At 46.6% G+C, this 10497-nt stretch overlaps 1 long non-coding RNA gene across 1 annotated transcript; it reads right to left on the bottom strand.

The window, feature by feature from the left end:
* Positions 1-489: 489 nt before the first annotated feature.
* Positions 490-7932, bottom strand: LOC138845636 (uncharacterized). Its single transcript, XR_011382848.1, has 2 exons — positions 7280-7932; positions 490-2356 (listed from the first exon to the last, which is right to left on the bottom strand). It is a non-coding gene; the product is annotated as an uncharacterized lncRNA (long non-coding RNA).
* Between the last annotated feature and the right edge of the window lie 2565 nt (positions 7933-10497).

Genomic DNA, 10497 nt, shown 5'->3' with positions numbered 1-10497 from the left:
ATGTTTTCAGTTTCAAACACAATCTCTTGGTTGGAATCTGTCTCATCACCAGAAAATATCAACCTGCACCATTTCAAATATTAAAGATGGCAGAGGTGGATGTCTGGTGCTGCATTTAAGCTGCTGCCTGGGACACCCACATCCCAGATCAGGAAGCCCGGGTATGAGTTGTGGCTCTGCTCCTGATTCAAGCGTCCTGTTAATACATCCTCTGGGAGGTTGCAATGATGACTCAGCTACATGGATTTTCTGCCAGTCACACAGGAGACCCACACTGAGCTCTGGGCATGGGACTTCTTTGGCCTGGCCCAGTCTTAGCTGTTGTAGGCATTTTCAGAGTGAACTAGAGGAGAGTGACTCTCTCTTTTGTTTGTATGTCTTTGTATATTTCTTTTTGTTTCTCTCCCAAATAAAATAAAGATAAATAAATATTAAAACAGAAATGTCCTCCATTGCCTGTCTTTCCCCCCAGAGCTGCCACACTCTTTGTTTTTTTTTTTTTATTTTGTTTATTTGAAAGGCAGAGTTACAGACTCACACACACACAGAGGGAGGGAAGGAGGGAGGGAGGAAGAGAGGGGGGAAGGAAGGGAGGGGGAGAGGGAGGGGGAGTGAGAGAGAGAGAGAGAAAGAGAGAGATCTTATATCTGCTAGTTCACTCCCCAAATGGCTGCAATGGCTGGAGCTCGGCAAATCCAAAGTCAGGAGCCAGGAGCTTCTTCTGGGTCTCCCACATGGGTGCAAGGTCCCAACGACTTGGGCCATCTTCTGCAGCTTTCCCAAGTGCATTAACAGGAGCTTGATCGGAAGAGGAGCAGCTGGGACTAGAACCAGCACCCATTTGGGGTGCTGGCACTGCAGACAGAGACTTAGGCCACTACACCACAGTGTCAGCCCCCACCCTCTTTCTTTATACTCCTTAATTGTCAAGATTCTTGGATTCCTGTTCTAATTTTACCAGAACTGTTTTGTGCTTCTTAATTCCTGCTTCAACAGGCTTCCACTAGGACCATCTAATTGTCAACAAGGAATCCCATGTTGCTGGTTTCAGTGAACACTCCTGTGTTTTAAAACCATGAATAAATGCAATAATTCAGCATGAGAGCAAATGAACACCCCAATCTCTCTATCTGAAATAGACTGGATTGGCTATCAGGTGACCTTGGGTAAGTGTTCTCAACTTCCACTCTGGGCCTTTCCTGCAGGGCCTGCTGGGCTCTCAGACTCACCTGCGTGGGTTCTCTGGGAGGAAGGTCTCTGGGCAGAGGTGTGACTCCTCCTGGGATGGATGATGATGGACACTGAAGCTCTGTCCCACACAGACAGCAGGAAGGAGTGAAACATCAGTCCCTGAGCCAGATGAAGATTGTGGTGAATTTACAGCTCCCCGTCTCTGCACAGTAGGCACATCTTCCTCGTTGGGCTCAGACCTATGAGCACCTGATTTCCCGGTAGGGACCCTGATTTGGGCAGAAACTTTCTGACCAATCCTCTGTTCCCAAGAGACCAGATTGAAGTCATGTGTGCTCAGAGTTGATTATTCCTTCTCTGTGGATTCTCCTGCCTCCCAGAGGTCAAAGCTTTCAGCCACTGACCCTATTTGATTCAATACTTTCTCCAGAATGCAAGATGGAAGAACTCATCTTCAAGAAGTCCCTAGGGTTCTCCAATCCAACAGTTTGGTTGGGGACGCAGCAGCAGGCATGTCAGGAAGAATGGTATTTCCCTCTTCAAGAAGGGGAAAACTGTTTCTCTATGTAAAACAAGGGCTCCTCAATTGTAATGAGTTAGAATTTTCTATAACAATTTTTTATAAATACGACTTTAAGAATATAGTGCTTCTTCCCACCATGAATTAGAAGTCATGTTGCATTTTGGCCACTGTCACTTAGTTTTCCATATGTCTGTGAGTTAAAAGAGAAGTATCTGTATTTTATTTAACACAATTTATGGGGGACACTGAACATTGGGCACATGCATACACAGTGGTATGATTAAATCAGTGTAATTAGCCTATTGATCACCTCAAATGAGAATTTCTTTGAGATGGGAACATTCAGAATCCTCTCCTGTAGCTATTTTGGGATATACTGAGCCTTATTGTTAACTGTAGTCATCCTACTGTGCAGTAGCCACCAGAGTGTATTCCTCTCATCCATCAGCATCTTGTACTAATTGACCAGCCACCCCCAGGTTCCTCTTCTCCTACACTCCCTGGCATTGGCTAACCACTCTTATCTATTTCTATAAGACCAACTCTGCAAGATTCTACTTACCAGTGAGTCACGTGGTATTTGTCCTTCTGTGCCTGGCTTATTGCTCTTATCATGATGTCCTCCAAGGGCATTCATGTTGTCTAGAATGACAAAATGTCCTTTTTCCAGTAGCTGAACAGTATCCCATTGTGTATTAACATGCCGTGACTGAGAAAGAACTGCTAAGATTAATTCTATTCACAACAGCTACAAAAAAATTAAATCCCTTGGAATAAATTTAACCAAGAAGGTCAAAGATCAAAAATAATCTTTAAAGAAAGAAAAAGAAGACACACACACAAAAAAATGGGAAAATGGATTCATGGATTGGAAGACTCAATATCATCAAAATGTCCATACTACAGAAAGCAATTTACACATTCAATGTGATCCCAATCAAAATATCAAGGACATTCTTCTCAGGCATAGAAAAAATGATGCTGAAATTCATATGGAAGCATGAGGCCCTGAAGAGCTACAGCAATCTTACACAACAAAAAGCTGGAGGCATCATAATACCAAATTTCAAGACATACCACAGGGCAGTTATAATCAAAATGACCTGATACTGGCAAAAAAAATAGATGTGTAGATCAATGGAATAGAATAGAAACTCCAGAAATCAATCTACACATCTAGAACCAACTTATCTTTGACAAAGGAGCTAAAAGCAATCCCTGGAGCAAGGACAGTCTCTTCTATGAATGGTGCTGGGAAAGCTGGATTTCCACCTGCAGAAGTAGAAAGCAAGACCCCTACCTTACACCTTACACAAAAATCCACTCAAAATGGATCAAAGACCTAAATCTATGACACGATACCATCAAATTACTAGAGAACATTGGAGAAATTCTGGAGGACATTGACATAGGCAAAGACTTTTTGGGATATACCCCAGAAGCATAGACAATCAAAGTCAAAATTGACAAATGGGATTACATCAAGCCGAGAAGTTTCTGCACTGCAAAAGAAACACTCACCAAAGTGAAGAGGCAACTGACAGAATGGGAGAAAATATTTGCAAACTATGCAACTGATAAAGAATTAATAACCAGAATCTACCAAGAGCTCAAGAAACTCAACAACAACAAAACAATCCAGTTAAGGAATGGGCAAAGGACTTGAACAGGTATTTTTCAAGAGAGGAAATTCAAAAGTCCAACAACACATGAGAAAATGCTCAGGATCACTAGCCATCACACAAATGCATATCAACTTGTGTAAGCATGGGGACTAATTTATGTGTGTGCAATTCTTTCCAAGTCAACCTGGTACCATGTAAACTACAGCTAATCGTGTATATGAACATAAACATGCATGTGGACATAACACACATTGTGAGTTCACCTGAATGCATGGAAACATCCAGAACATCTTGGGGCTGGCAATGCTGTGTAGCAGATTAAGCTGCTGCGTGGCACCAACATCCTATATGAGCACTGTTCAAGTCATGGCTGCTGGACTTCAGACCAAGCTCCCTAATAATGCACCAGGGAAAAAGTTGGCCCTAGTGCTTAGGTCCCTGCACCCATGTGGGAGACCTAGATGGAGCCCTGAAATTCTGGCTTTGGCTTTGGCTCTGCCCAGCAGTGTTTATTGCAGCCCTTTGGGGGAGTAAACCATCAGACAGAAGGTCTCCCTCTCTCTCTCTCTCAACATCTCAAACTTTCTGTAAATCTGTATTTCAACTAAACAAATTTTTGAAAAAATACACACATGACCACAAAGTTTGGTAACTTTGATTTTCTCCATGCAGCAGGTCTGGAACATGATGTTCCCTTATTTGACAATTCCATCAAAATCATACCTTTACAAGGGGAAGAAACCAAAGCTGCTCTGATTGACAGTTACAGCCCTCTACAGAGGACAGAGTAGGAAATTTATATCAAATGGAGGAAGGAAGTAAATTGTTCTCAAGGATTTTGGGTGGTTTTTTTTTAATGGGAAACACAGATGATGACAAAGATGGATGTCAAGGGGTGTGTATTGTCCCAGCAGTGGAGATAGTTCCTAGGAGGCCCACATTTCATTTCATACAGTATGGGGTTCGATCCCCACTGTGCTTCAGATTCAACTTCCTGCTAATGCACATCTTAGGAGCAGCAGGTGGTGGCCCACATTTGTGGGTCTCCACTGTCCACATGGGACACCTGGCTTGAGTTCTGAGCTCCTGGCTTTATCCTGGCCCACACTCACCTGTGTGGTAATTTTGGTGTAAACCAATGAATGGAAGATCTGTCTTTTACTGTCTTTGTCTCATTGCCTTTCAAATAAACATCAACAAATAAGCTTTTAAATGTGACACATCAGCACGATGAATGGTATTCAGCCAAAAAGCAGAATGTAGTGCTCTCATTTTAGAAAAACACGGACAAACACAGAGATCATTAGAATAAGTGAATAAGCCAAGCACAGAGGAGAATTACCACGTGATGACACTTGTGAGCAGAAAGTTGATTTCATAGAAGTGGACAGTGGAATAGTGGTCAGCAAAGATCAGGGTGAGCGGGTGGCAGGGTGTGATGGCAGAGGTTGGTTAGTGCATTCAACATTTCAGTTGGATGAGAAGAGAACCTCTGACATCTACCACCCAGTAGGGTGACCACAGTTAACAACGGTGCTCCCTGTGTTCCAAATAGCTAGAAGAGAGGATTCTGAATGTTCCCAACTCAAAGAAATGACTCAAAGGTGATGGGTTTGCATTGATCACAGCACAATGTATATGTGCATCTAGACAGTGAATGGCCCCCTACACTATGTGTCAACTAAAAAAAAAAACATATATCAGCTCATCTCTTCTAATTGACAAACATTTGCTAAAGCAGTTCTTTTTTTTTAAGATTTATTTCTCTCTCTCTCTCTCTCTCTCTCTCTTGCTGTCTCTCTGCTCTCTCTTGGCTTCTCTCTTGCTCTCTTTTCTGCACTCTTCTCTCCTATCCTCTCCCCCTCTCGTCTCTCTTCTCTCTGCTCTCTCTCTTCTCTCCTTGCTAGCTCCTCTCCTCTCTCTCTCTTACACTCTCCTCCTCTCTCTTTTCCTTCTTCACCCCTTCTCTCCAGCCTGCTGGGTTTTCCCCAATAAACCCTTTCCCTTAAAGAAAAAGATTTATTTATTTGAAAGTCAGAGTTACAGAAAGGCAGAGGCAGAGAGAGAGATAGAGAGAGGTCTTCAACCTGCTGGTTTACTCCCCAGATGGCTGCAATGGCCGGAGCTGCATAAACAGCAGTTCTTAAAGTGTGCTGTAATATTCTATTTTCTGGCAAAAGTGTGATGAAGCTAAGAAATACAATGATGTTTTACATTAGAGAAATAGTTTCTCCTTTTTTTGAAAATGGTTTTTAAATGTTTGAAAATATGGACTGGTGAATGCTAATTTGTTATCAAAGGTTGAGAACAAGAGAGAGGGAGATCTTCCATACCCTGGTGCGATCCCCAATGGCCTATGACAGCCAGAAGTGGGAAAGTGGATCAGGACCCACTATCTGGTTTTCCCATGTGAGTGCCAGCGACCCAGCTATGTGAGCTATCACCTGCCTCCCACAGAGAGCATCAGTAGACCCTGGATTGAAAGTGGTGCCTAGCCTTGAAAAAACAGACCCCTTGTATCAGTCTTGGGCATCCAAAAGGCATCTTAATGACTACAACAAATGTCTGCCATAGTTTTCCCTTCTTGAAGAGGGAGGGAAATGTGAAGTTTTGTAGATATCAGAAGCTGCGTTCCCAAGAGATGTTTGAAAGCTGTAGGCAACTAACAAGGTAAGTTCTTCCACCCTGGAGAAAACATTAACTCTAGAAAAATAAATTGGTGGGAGATTTGACCTCTAGAGGCAGAGGAGTTCACAGAGAAAGAATAATGACAGCTAAGTACAACACCTGACTTCTTACCTCGTCTTTTGGTCATAGAGAATCAGCAGGGAATAAAAATTTTTTTTTTTTTGGACAGGCAGAGTTAGAGAGAGAGAAACAGAAAGAAAGGTCTTCCTTTTTCCGTTGGTTCACCCGCCAAATGGCCGCCACGGCTGGTGCACTGCACCTATCCAAAGCCAGGAGCCAGGTGCTTCCTCCTGGTCTCCCATGCAGGTGTGCAGGGCCCAAGCACTTGGGCCATCCTCCACTGCCTTCCCGGGCCACAGCAGAGTGCTGGACTGGAAAAGGAGCAACCGGAACAGAATCCGGCGCTCCAACCGGGACTAGAACCCGGGGTGCCAGCGCTGCAGGTGGAGGATTAGCCAAGCGAGCTGTGGTGCCGGCAATAAAATGTTTTTTTTTCTTCCACAGCAGTGTCCCTGCAGGGAAATCAGGAGTGCAGAGGCTGGAACACCAAGAGGGAGCTGTGCCTAATGAACAGAGACGGAGCTGTAAATACCACCCTCCGCTATGGACCATCAAGTGTACAACCCTGACCTGGACAAAACATAGTGGTTGCTTTTGGAGTCTTGATCTGACTCTGGAACCACTGCTATACTCCTTCCTGCTGTTGTGTGACTTCTAAAGCTTCCCTCTCCATCATCAGAGATCCAGGGAGGAATCATTTGTCCATATGGGGGTGCTCTTCTGAGAGAACCCATCTAGGTGAGCCTGAGAGCCCACTCACTACTGCAGTAAAGGCTCCGAGAGAGTGGAAGCTGAGAATGTTTCCGTGAAGTCACCTGATGTCCAAGCAAGTCTATGTCAGATAAACAGGTTGCATTCGTACTCTGCTTGCTTGATAATTATTCACTGTATTTATCTGCGATGCTGGAAAACAGAAGTGTTCATTGAAACCAGCCATCCAGAACTCATTGTTGGCAACAAAATGATGGTACTGGAAGAACAGATAGAGCAGAGATTGAGAAGTGGCTCCAGAAAAGTATAACAATGATCCGAGGGAAGAGAAAAACAGGATGGTGACTCTGGAAGGATATTAATGAAGTAAGTAAGTTCAAATGAGAAGCATATGCTAGAGATTAGAAAGGAAAGCTGTATATAGCCCAGCCGGAGGAAAGCAATAACCTACAGATTACAAAATCAATGAAGGAATCCCTACCTGGCTCAGCTGCAATTTGATCCTTCACACTCAGGTCTGTGGTGGAAGATAAGTTGAAGCATTTCAAAAGCAGAAGACACCAAGCTTCTAAGATTTGGAGAAGACAAGTCCATGAAACCCAGCAGTCAGGTGGCAGCTGAGACACCAGTGCAGCATGGATGAATGTCTTCAAGGAGCTCCTGTAGGTCTCTGTACAGTGTAAATACCTCTACCATTTCAGGAGGGCTGGGCTGCCCAGTGACACGTGGCAAATAGAGATTTTGCATGAAAGTGCCTTTGTTCACTGTCTTCAGCTGTGGTGCAAGAGCTGCCCTGTGAGTCCCAAGGGCTGTTCTGCAGAGAAAACTAGTTGGTACAGGCAGTGCAGGGACAGGTGGCTCACGTCCTGTGTCTCTAGCCTACAACCAGGATTTCCTGGGAGTTAAGCTCTTGTTTGTCCTCTCAGTTTACTGAGTGGCTTGACTGCAGTGCCCACATTCACCGGGACTTTCATCCAGAATCCAAGGTGCACAAGAAGGAAGTTGTGGGTGCTGGGGTCACTGTGGACACACCACCCGTGGTGTCTGTAGGCATTGGGGGCTATGTGGAAATCCCTCAAGGCCTCAGGATCTTCAAGACCATCTTCACAGCCGGTGCCACGGCTCAACAGGCTAATTCTCTGCCCACGGTGCGGGCACACCGGGTTCTAGTCCCGGTCAGGGCGCCAGATTCTGTCCCGGTTGCCCCTCTTCCAGGCCAGCTCTCTGCTGTGGCCCAGGAGTGCCGTAGAGGATGGTCCAAGTGCTTGGGCCCTGCACCCCATGGGAGACCAGGAAAAGCACCTGGCTCCTGCCTTCAGATCAGCGCGGTGCACTGGCCGCGGCGGCCATTGGAGGGTGAACCAATGGCAAAGGAAGACCTTTCTCTGTGTCTCTCTCTCTGACTGTCCACTCTGCCTGCAAAAAAAAAAAAAAAAAAAGAGAGACCATCTTCGCTATGAGTAAAAAAGGTGCTTCTGTTAAGAACGGGCAAGAACCTTGGAAGGCCTTCACCAAACACTGTAAGGAATGGCAGGCCCACACTGGCAAGCAGCAGCTGGGAAAGGACATCTATAGCATGAAGAAGTGTGGCCAGGTCAGTGGAGTCACTGCTCACACCCAGATGCACCTGCCGTCTTCTACACCAGGAGAAACTTCACCAACAATGTCTCTTTGTCACACAATGAACTGGTTGGTTCTGAAGAGATCACAGCTGCTGATAACAAGAGGCTTTGCATTTTTATATGGTGCTTCTCTTGCTGCATGTGAAAATGCCTCTTTTCTCTGTCACTCTGCCCTTCAAACAAATAACCTTTAAAAAATCATGGACTTCCTCTTAGTTTTTTTCCTCCCTGATTTTTGGAAGGAGATGCACACAGCACCTTGTAGAATCTTTGTGGGGAGCAATTCGGACTAGACTGTTACTGGAATTAAGACTTATTCTATGCATCTGCTCTCCCACAATATGGCGCTGGGAGAGGAGTAAACAGCTTCTACCCAGCTGCCTCTCACCAACTTGACAAGCTGCAGGAGCTGCTCCTGATTGGAGAGCAGCATACTCGGCATGTGGGCAGCCGAGTTAGGATTGGCGGAGGAGGACTATAAAGGAGGAGAGAGACGGCATGCACAAGGAACATCTAAGGGGAACGCCTGTGCAGCCCCCGAGAAAGCCGGCTGGCGGTGTGCCGCTCGCCTGCGGAAGTGGGGAATGTGGCCAGGGGGAATTGCCCTTCCACGGAGGTGGAAGGGATAGTAGCCAACCCGGGAAGAACCAGCAGCAAACCCGGGGAGGGCCGAGCAGACGAAAGAACAGCGCAGGGTTCAGTGTCATTCCTCCACGAAGAGGGGGAGCGACATAATGGTGCCGTGACTCGGATATGAAGCCTAGGCAGGATTTAGTGTCGTTCCTCCACGAAGAGGGGGAGCGACATAATGGTGCCGTGACTCGGATAGGAAACCTAGGACGGATAGGAAACCTAGGAGGGAAGAAATGGGAAGAACTGGGAAATTACCGGAGAGAGAGACTAGCAAACAGCCTAGGGAAAAGCCGGACGAAAAAGGTGCCGGAAGAAGCTATTGAAAGCCTAGGCATAGACTCAGATACGGACTACAGGGGGAAGCTGGGAGAAATCTCTAAGGTCGAAAGCGAAAGTGAAAGCTAGAACAAACAGACTCGGACGCAGACTGTGGGGAGTAGCCAGGAGAAATGAGAGGAATATTGTTGGAAGAAAACTTAAGGAAACATACCGGGTAGAGAAAAATGTTAGGGAGGATGAAGCCGCGAGTGCAGGCCAAGCCATCTTGGAATTCTTCAAGTCACCCCGGGGAGCAAGAGGCGAAGATCTGGAACCAGAGGCAGAGACGTGGGCCGCCAGGATTCGCCAGGTTAGTCCGGGGAACTTGGACTGAATGCCGGTGGTGGCGGAAACATTCGCGGAAGCCGCCGCGTGCAGAGAGAGCACGGGGCGTGAATAGATAGGAAACGCAGGGCTGGCGCGAGGCCGTGGTGCGGGCGTGAAGTGCGTGGAGACCGCGGAGCGTGCGCGCAGAGCCGGGAACCCGCCGGCAGGGCGAGGCGCCGGGAAGCCGCGCAGAGCCGTGAAGCTGCCGCGGGGCGAGGTGCCGAGAAGCAGCCTCGGGGCGAGCACCGCCGGGAAGCCGCAGGGATAAGAGAAACAGAAGTTTAGAAGTAAAATGAGAGAAATAGGAATGTTGGCAGATAGAAGTAAAATGGGAGAAATAGGAATGCCCGGAGATAGAGAAATAGAGAAATAGAAAAGCCTCCCCTCAACATGGCAATAAGAAAGCTTGGATTCGGTCTGCCTGATTAGTGAGGCGGTGAGCACCTGCGGGTGGCTAGCAGCTTATGCGCCGCAGGTCACCGAAGACAGGCATGAATTAACATCAATAAGGCCTCCCCACAACACAGCAATGAGAGAGCTTGGATTCGGTCTGCCTGATTAGTAAGGCGGTAAGCACCAGCAAGCAGCTCGACCAGAGTATGAGCTGCAGGTCACCGAAGATAGGCACGAACCAACACTAATAAGTCTCCCCCACAATACGGCAATGAGAAGGCTTGGATTCGGTTTGCCTGATTGTTAGGGCTTGTAAGCCCCTGCAGGCAGAGCAGAGCATGTGCTGCGGGGCACTGAACACAGGCATGCATCAGCGCCTAAAAACCTCCTCACAACATGGCGAAGA

The sequence above is a fragment of the Oryctolagus cuniculus genome, chromosome 16 (assembly GCF_964237555.1).
Source record: "Oryctolagus cuniculus chromosome 16, mOryCun1.1, whole genome shotgun sequence".
Classification (NCBI taxonomy): Eukaryota; Metazoa; Chordata; class Mammalia; order Lagomorpha; family Leporidae; genus Oryctolagus; species Oryctolagus cuniculus.
This window is presented reverse-complemented; position numbering and strand designations above follow the sequence as displayed.